Raw genomic sequence first — 10,150 nt, 5'->3', positions numbered from 1 at the left:
CATTTCTTGCGCATTACGGTTCGAACACTCGAACACCTGTCGGATTCTCCTACACAGTGGCAGATATGTAAATACGGGGTTTACATACCATTTCTCACGCATTACGGTTCGAACACTGGAACACCTATACGGATTCTCCTGCACAGTGGCAGATATGTAAATACGGGGTTTCCGTACCATTTCTTGCGCATTACGGTTCGAACACTCGAACACCTATACAGATTCTCCTGCACAGTGGCAGATATGTAAATACGGGGTTTCCGTACCATTTCTTGCGCATTACGGTTCGAACACTCGAACACCTATACGGATTCTCCTGCACAGTGGCAGATATGTAAATACGGGGTTTCCGTACCATTTCTTGCGCATTATGGTTCGAACACTCGAACACCTATACGGATTCTCCTGCACAGTGGCAGATATGTAAATTCGGGGTTTCCGTACCATTTCTTGCGCATTACGGTTCGAACACTCGAACACCTGTACGGATTCTCCTGCACAGTGGCAGATATGTAAATACGGGGTTTACATACCATTTCTCACGCATTACGGTTCGAACACTCGAACACCTGTACGGATTCTCCTGCACTGTGGCAGATATGTAAATACGGGGTTTACATGCCATTTCTCACGCATTACGGTTCGAACACTGGAACACCTATACGGATTCTCCTGCACAGTGGCAGATATGTAAATACGGGGTTTCCGTACCATTTCTTGCGCATTACGGTTCGAACACCCGAACACCTATACGGATTCTCCTGCACAGTGGCAGATATGCAAATACGGGGTTTCCGTACCATTTCTTGCGCATTACGGTTCGAACACTCGAACACCTATATGGATTCTCCTGCACAGTGGCAGATATGTAAATACGGGGTTTCCGTACCATTTCTTGCACGTTACGGTTCGAACACTCGAACACCTATACGGATTCTCCTGCACAGTGGCAGATATGTAAATACGGGGTTTCCATACCATTTCTTGCGCATTACGGTTCGAACACTCGAACACCTATACGGATTCTCCTGCACAGTGACAGATATGTAAATACGGGGTTTCCGTACCATTTGTTGCGCATTACCGTGCGAACACTCGAACACCTATACGGATTCTCCTGCACAGTGGCAGATATGTCAATACGGAATTTCTGTACCGTTTCTTGTGCATTACGGTTCGAACACTCGAACACCTATACGGATTCTCCTGCACAGTGGCAGATATGTAAATACGGGGTTTCCGTACCATTTCTTGCGCGTTACGGTTCGAAGACTCGAACACCTATACAGATTCTCCTGCACAGTGGCAGATATGTAAATACGGGGTTTCCGTACCATTTGTTGCGCATTACGGTTCGAACACTCGAACACCTATACGGATTCTCCTGCACAGTGGCAGATATGTAAATACGGGGTTTCTGTACCGTTTCTTGCGCATTACGGTTCGAACACTCGAACACCTATACGGATTCTCCTGCACAGTGGCAGATATGTAAATTCGGGGTTTCCGTACCATTTCTTGCGCATTACGGTTCGAACACTCGAACACCTATACGGATTCTCCTGCACAGTGGCAGATATGTAAATACGGGGTTTACATACCATTTCTCACGCATTACGGTCCGAAGACTCGAACACCTATACGGATTCTCCTGCACTGTGGCAGATATGAAAATACGGGGTTTACGTGCCATTTCTCACGCATTACGGTTCGAACACTGGAACACCTATACGGATTCTCCTGCACAGTGGCAGATATGTAAATACGGGGTTTCCGTACCATTTCTTGCGCATTACGGTTCGAACACTCGAACACCTATACGGATTCTCCTGCACAGTGGCAGATATGTAAATACGGGGTTTCTGTACCGTTTCTTGCGCATTACGGTTCGAACACTCGAACACCTATACGGATTCTCCTGCACAGTGGCAGATATGTAAATTCGGGGTTTCCGTACCATTTCTTGCGCATTACGGTTCGAACACTCGAACACCTATACGGATTCTCCTGCACAGTGGCAGATATGTAAATACGGGGTTTACATACCATTTCTCACGCATTACGGTCCGAACACTCGAACACCTATACGGATTCTCCTGCACTGTGGCAGATATGAAAATACGGGGTTTACGTGCCATTTCTCACGCATTACGGTTCGAACACTCGAACACCTATACGGATTCTCCTGCACAGTGGCAGATATGTAAATACAGGGTTTCTGTACCATTTCTTGCGCATTACGGTTCGAACACTCGAACACCTATACGGATTCTCCTGCACAGTGGCAGATATGTAAATACGGGGTTTCCGTACCATTTCTTGCGCATTACGGTTCGAACACTCGAACACCTATACAGATTCTCCTGCACAGTGGCAGATATGTAAATACGGGGTTTCCGTACCATTTCTTGCGCGTTACGGTTCGAACACTCGAACACCCATACAGATTTTCCAGTACAGTGGTAGATATGTAAATACGGGGTTTACATACCATTTCTTGCGCATTACGGTTCGAACACTCGAACACCTATAGGGATTCTCCTGCACAGTGGCAGATATGTAAATACGGGGTTTCCGTACCATTTGTTGCGCATTACGGTTCGAACACTCGAACACCTATACGGATTCTCGTGCACAGTGGCAGATATGTAAATACGGGGTTTCCGTACCATTTGTTGCGCATTACGGTTCGAACACTCGAACACCTATATAGATTCTCCTGCACAGTGGCAGATATGTAAATACGGGGTTTCCGTACCACTTCTTGCGCATTACGGTTCGAACACTCGAACACCTATACAGATTCTCCTGCACAGTGGCAGATATGTATATACGGGGTTTCCGTACCATTTCTTGCGCATTACGGTTCGAACACTCGAACACCTATATGGATTCTCCTGCACAGTGGCAGATATGTAAATACGGGGTTTCCATACCATTTCTTACGCATTACGGTTCGAACACTCGAACACCTATACGGATTCTCCTGCACAGTGGCAGATATGTAAATTCGGGGTTTCCGTACCATTTCTTGCGCATTACGGTTCGAACACTCGAACACCTGTACGAGTTCTCCTGCACAGTGGCAGATATGTAAATACGGGGTTTACACACCATTTCTCACGCATTACGGTTCGAACACTCGAACACCTATACGGATTCTCCTGCACAGTGGCAGATATGTAAATACGGGGTTTGCATACCATTTCTCACGCATTACGGTTCGAACACACGAACACCTATACGGATTCTCCTGCACGGTGGCAGATATGTAAATACGGGGTTTACCTGCCATTTCTCACGCATTACGGTTCGAAGACTGGAACACCTATACGGATTCTCCTGCACAGTGGCGGATATGTAAATACGCGGTTTCCGTACCATTTCTTGCGCATTACGGTTCGAACACTCGAACACCTATATGGATTCTCCTGCACAGTGGCAAATATGTAAATACGGGGTTTCCGTACCATTTCTTGCGCATTACGGTTCGAACACCCGAACACCTATACAGATTCTCCTGCACAGTGGCAGATATGTAAATACGGGGTTTTCGTACCATTTCTTCCGCATTACGGTTCGAACACTCGAACACCTATATGGATTCTCCTGCACAGTGGCAGATATGTAAATACGGGGTTTCCGTACCATTTCTTGCGCATTACGGTTCGAACACTCGAACACCTATACGGATTCTCCTGCACAGTGGCAGATATGTAAATACGGGGTTTCCATACCATTTCTTGCGCATTACGGTTCGAACACTTGAACACCTATACGGATTCTCCTGCACAGTGGCAGATATGTAAATACGGGGTTTCCGTACCATTTGTTGCGCATTATAGTTCGAACACTCGAACACCTATACGGATTCTCCTGCACAGTGGCGGATATGTAAATACGGGGTTTCTGTACCGTTTCTTGTGCATTACGGTTCGAACACTCGAACACCTATACGGATTCTCCTGCACAGTGGCAGATATGTAAATACGGGGTTTCCGTACCATTTCTTGCGCATTACGGTTCGAACACTCGAACACCTATACAGATTCTCTTGCACAGTGGCAGATATGTAAATACGGGGTTTCCGTACCATTTCTTGCGCATTACGGTTCGAACACTCGAACACCTATACTGATTCTCCTGCACAGTGGCAGATATGTAAATACGGGGTTTCCATACCATTTCTTGCGCATTACGGTTCGAACACTCGAACACCTATACGGATTCTCCTGCACAGTGGCAGATGTGTAAATACGGGGTTTCCGTACCATTTGTTGCGCATTATAGTTCGAACACTCGAACACCTATACGGATTCTCCTGCACAGTGGCGGATATGTAAATACGGGGTTTCTGTACCGTTTCTTGTGCATTACGGTTCGAACACTCGAACACCTATACGGATTCTCCTGCACAGTGGCAGATATGTAAATACGGGGTTTCCGTACCATTTCTTGCGCATTACGGTTCGAACACTCGAAAACCTATACAGATTCTCCTGCACAGTGGCAGATATGTAAATACGGGGTTTCCGTACCATTTCTTGCGCATTACGGTTCGAACACTCGAACACCTATACTGATTCTCCTGCACAGTGGCAGATATGTAAATACGGGGTTTCCGTACCATTTCTTGCGCATTACGGTTCGAACACTCGAACACCTATACGGATTCTCCTGCACAGTGGCAGATATGTAAATACGGGGTTTCCGTACCATTTCTTGCGCATTACGGTTCGAACACTCGAACACCTATACAGATTCTCCTGCACAGTGGCAGATATGTAAATACGGGGTTTCCGTACCATTTCTTGCGCGTTACGGTTCGAACACTCGAACACCTATACAGATTTTCCTGTACAGTGGTAGATATGTAAATACGGGGTTTACATACCATTTCTTGCGCATTACGGTTCGAACACTCGAACACCTATAGGGATTCTCCTGCACAGTGGCAGATATGTAAATACGGGGTTTCCGTACCATTTGTTGCGCATTACGGTTCGAACACTCGAACACCTATACGGATTCTCCTGCACAGTGGCAGATATGTAAATACGGGGTTTCCGTACCATTTGTTGCGCATTACGGTTCGAACACTCGAACACCTATATAGATTCTCCTGCACAGTGGCAGATATGTAAATACGGGGTTTCCGTACCATTTCTTGCGCATTACGGTTCGAACACTCGAACACCTATACGGATTCTCCTGCACAGTGGCAGATATGTAAATACGGGGTTTCCATACCATTTCTTGCGCATTACGGTTCGAACACTTGAACACCTATACGGATTCTCCTGCACAGTGGCAGATATGTAAATACGGGGTTTCCGTACCATTTGTTGCGCATTATAGTTCGAACACTCGAACACCTATACGGATTCTCCTGCACAGTGGCGGATATGTAAATACGGGGTTTCTGTACCGTTTCTTGTGCATTACGGTTCGAACACTCGAACACCTATACGGATTCTCCTGCACAGTGGCAGATATGTAAATACGGGGTTTCCGTACCATTTCTTGCGCATTACGGTTCGAACACTCGAACACCTATACAGATTCTCTTGCACAGTGGCAGATATGTAAATACGGGGTTTCCGTACCATTTCTTGCGCATTACGGTTCGAACACTCGAACACCTATACTGATTCTCCTGCACAGTGGCAGATATGTAAATACGGGGTTTCCATACCATTTCTTGCGCATTACGGTTCGAACACTCGAACACCTATACGGATTCTCCTGCACAGTGGCAGATGTGTAAATACGGGGTTTCCGTACCATTTGTTGCGCATTATAGTTCGAACACTCGAACACCTATACGGATTCTCCTGCACAGTGGCGGATATGTAAATACGGGGTTTCTGTACCGTTTCTTGTGCATTACGGTTCGAACACTCGAACACCTATACGGATTCTCCTGCACAGTGGCAGATATGTAAATACGGGGTTTCCGTACCATTTCTTGCGCATTACGGTTCGAACACTCGAAAACCTATACAGATTCTCCTGCACAGTGGCAGATATGTAAATACGGGGTTTCCGTACCATTTCTTGCGCATTACGGTTCGAACACTCGAACACCTATACTGATTCTCCTGCACAGTGGCAGATATGTAAATACGGGGTTTCCGTACCATTTCTTGCGCATTACGGTTCGAACACTCGAACACCTATACGGATTCTCCTGCACAGTGGCAGATATGTAAATACGGGGTTTCCGTACCATTTCTTGCGCATTACGGTTCGAACACTCGAACACCTATACAGATTCTCCTGCACAGTGGCAGATATGTAAATACGGGGTTTCCGTACCATTTCTTGCGCGTTACGGTTCGAACACTCGAACACCTATACAGATTTTCCTGTACAGTGGTAGATATGTAAATACGGGGTTTACATACCATTTCTTGCGCATTACGGTTCGAACACTCGAACACCTATAGGGATTCTCCTGCACAGTGGCAGATATGTAAATACGGGGTTTCCGTACCATTTGTTGCGCATTACGGTTCGAACACTCGAACACCTATACGGATTCTCCTGCACAGTGGCAGATATGTAAATACGGGGTTTCCGTACCATTTGTTGCGCATTACGGTTCGAACACTCGAACACCTATATAGATTCTCCTGCACAGTGGCAGATATGTAAATACGGGGTTTCCGTACCATTTCTTGCGCATTACGGTTCGAACACTCGAACACCTATACAGATTCTCCTGCACAGTGGCAGATATGTATATACGGGGTTTCCGTACCATTTCTTGCGCATTACGGTTCGAACACTCGAACACCTATATGGATTCTCCTGCACAGTGGCAGATATGTAAATACGGGGTTTCCATACCATTTCTTACGCATTACGGTTCGAACACTCGAACACCTATACGGATTCTCCTGCACAGTGGCAGATATGTAAATTCGGGGTTTCCGTACCATTTCTTGCGCATTACGGTTCGAACACTCGAACACCTGTACGAGTTCTCCTGCACAGTGGCAGATATGTAAATACGGGGTTTACACACCATTTCTCACGCATTACGGTTCGAACACTCGAACACCTATACGGATTCTCCTGCACTGTGGCAGATATGTAAATACGGGGTTTACATACCGTTTCTCACGCATTACGGTTCGAACACTGGAACACCTATACGGATTCTCCTGCACAGTGGCAGATATGTAAATACGGGGTTTCCATACCATTTCTTGCGCATTACGGTTCGAACACTCGAACACCTATACGGATTCTCCTGCACAGTGGCAGATATGTAAATACGGGGTTTCCGTACCATTTTATGCGCATTACGATTCGAACACTCGAACACCTATACAGATTCTCCTGCACAGTGGCAGATATGTAAATACGGGGTTTCCGTACCATTTCTTGCGCATTACGGTTCGAACACTCGAACACCTATAAGGATTCTCCTGCACAGTGGCAGATATGTAAATACGGGGTTTCCATACCATTTCTTACGCATTACGGTTCGAACACTCGAACACCTATACGGATTCTCCGGCACAGTGGCAGATATGTAAATTCGGGGTTTCCGTACCATTTCTTGCGCCTTACGGTTCGAACACTCGAACACCTGTACGGATTCTCCTGCACAGTGGCAGATATGTAAATACGGGGTTTACATACCATTTCTCACGCATTATGGTTCGAACACTCGAACACCTGTACGGATTCTCCTGCACTGTGGCAGATATGTAAATACGGGGTTTACATGCCATTTCTCACGCATTACGGTTCGAACACTGGAACACCTATACGGATTCTCCTGCACAGTGGCAGATATGTAAATACGGGGTTTCCGTACCATTTCTTGCGCATTACGGTTCGAACACCCGAACACCTATACGGATTCTCCTGCACAGTGGCAGATATGCAAATACGGGGTTTCCGTACCATTTCTTGCGCATTACGGTTCGAACACTCGAACACCTATATGGATTCTCCTGCACAGTGGCAGATATGTAAATACGGGGTTTCCGTACCATTTCTTGCGCATTACGGTTCGAACACTCGAACACCTATACTGATTCTCCTGCACAGTGGCAGATATGTAAATACGGGGTTTCCATACCATTTCTTGCGCATTACGATTCGAACACTCGAACACCTATACGGATTCTCCTGCACAGTGGCAGATATGTAAATACGGGGTTTCCGTACCATTTGTTGCGCATTACCATGCGAACACTCGAACACCTATACGGATTCTCCTGCACAGTGGCAGATATGTCAATACGGGATTTCTGTACCGTTTCTTGTGCATTACGGTTCGAACACTCGAACACCTATACGGATTCTCCTGCACAGTGGCAGATATGTAAATACGGGGTTTCCGTACCATTTCTTGCGCGTTACGGTTCGAACACTCGAACACCTATACAGATTCTCCTGCACAGTGGCAGATATGTAAATACGGGGTTTCCGTACCATTTGTTGCGCATTACGGTTCGAACACTCGAACACCTATACGGATTCTCCTGCACAGTGGCAGATATGTAAATACGGGGTTTCTGTACCGTTTCTAGCGCATTACGGTTCGAACACTCGAACACCTATACGGATTCTCCTGCACAGTGGCAGATATGTAAATTCGGGGTTTCCGTACCATTTCTTGCGCATTACGGTTCGAACACTCGAACACCTATACGGATTCTCCTGCACAGTGGCAGATATGTAAATACGGGGTTTACATACCATTTCTCACGCATTACGGTCCTAACACTCGAACACCTATAAGGATTCTCCTGCACTGTGGCAGATATGAAAATACGGGGTTTACGTGCCATTTCTCACGCATTACGGTTCGAACACTGGAACACCTATACGGATTCTCCTGCACAGTGGCAGATATGTAAATACGGGGTTTCCGTACCATTTCTTGCGCATTACGGTTCGAACACTCGAACACCTGTACAGATTCTCCTGCACAGTGGCAGATATGTAAATACGGGATTTCCGTAACATTTCTTGCGCATTACGGTTCGAGCACTCGAACACCTATACGGATTCTCCTGCACAGTGGCAGATATGTAAATTCGGGGTTTCCGTACCATTTCTCACGCATTACGGTTCGAACGCTCGAACACCTATACGGATTCTCCTGCACGGTGGCAGATATGTAAATATGGGGTTTACATGCCATATCTCACGCATTACGGTTCGAACACTGGAACACCTATACGGATTCTCCTGCACAGTGGCAGATATGTAAATACGGGGTTTCCGTACCATTTCTTGCGCATTACGGTTCGAACACTCGAACACCTATACGGATTCTCCTGCACAGTGGCAGATATGTAAATACGGGGTTTCCATACCATTTCTTGCGCATTACGGTTCGAACACTCGAACACCTATACGGATTCTCCTGCACAGTGGCAGATATGTAAATACGGGGTTTCCGTACCATTTGTTGCGCATTATAGTTCGAACACTCGAACACCTATACGGATTCTCCTGCACAGTGGCGGATATGTAAATACGGGGTTTCTGTACCGTTTCTTGTGCATTACGGTTCGAACACTCGAACACCTATACGGATTCTCCTGCACAGTGGCAGATATGTAAATACGGGGTTTCCGTACCATTTCTTGCGCATTACGGTTCGAACACTCGAACACCTATACAGATTCTCCTGCACAGTGGCAGATATGTAAATACGGGGTTTCTGTACCATTTCTTGCGCATTACGGTTCGAACACTCGAACACCTATACTGATTCTCCTGCACAGTGGCAGATATGTAAATACGGGGTTTCCGTACCATTTCTTGCGCATTACGGTTCGAACACTCGAACACCTATACGGATTCTCCTGCACAGTGGCAGATATGTAAATACGGGGTTTCCGTACCATTTCTTGCGCATTACGGTTCGAACACTCGAACACCTATACAGATTCTCCGCACACAGTGGCAGATATGTAAATACGGGGTTTCCGTACCATTTCTTGCGCATTACGGTTCGAACACTCGAACACCTATACAGATTTTCCTGTACAGTGGTAGATATGTAAATACGGGGTTTACATACCATTTCTTGCGCATTACGGTTCGAACACTCGACCACCTATAGGGATTCTCCTGCACAGTGGCAGATATGTAAATACGGGGTTTCCGTACCATT

Source organism: Camellia sinensis, chromosome 5 (genome assembly GCF_055761805.1).
Source record: "Camellia sinensis isolate YWXY chromosome 5, ASM5576180v1, whole genome shotgun sequence".
Lineage (NCBI taxonomy): Eukaryota > Viridiplantae > Streptophyta > Magnoliopsida > Ericales > Theaceae > Camellia > Camellia sinensis.
The sequence above is the reverse complement of the archived record's forward strand: the minus strand, read 5'-3'. Positions refer to the sequence as shown.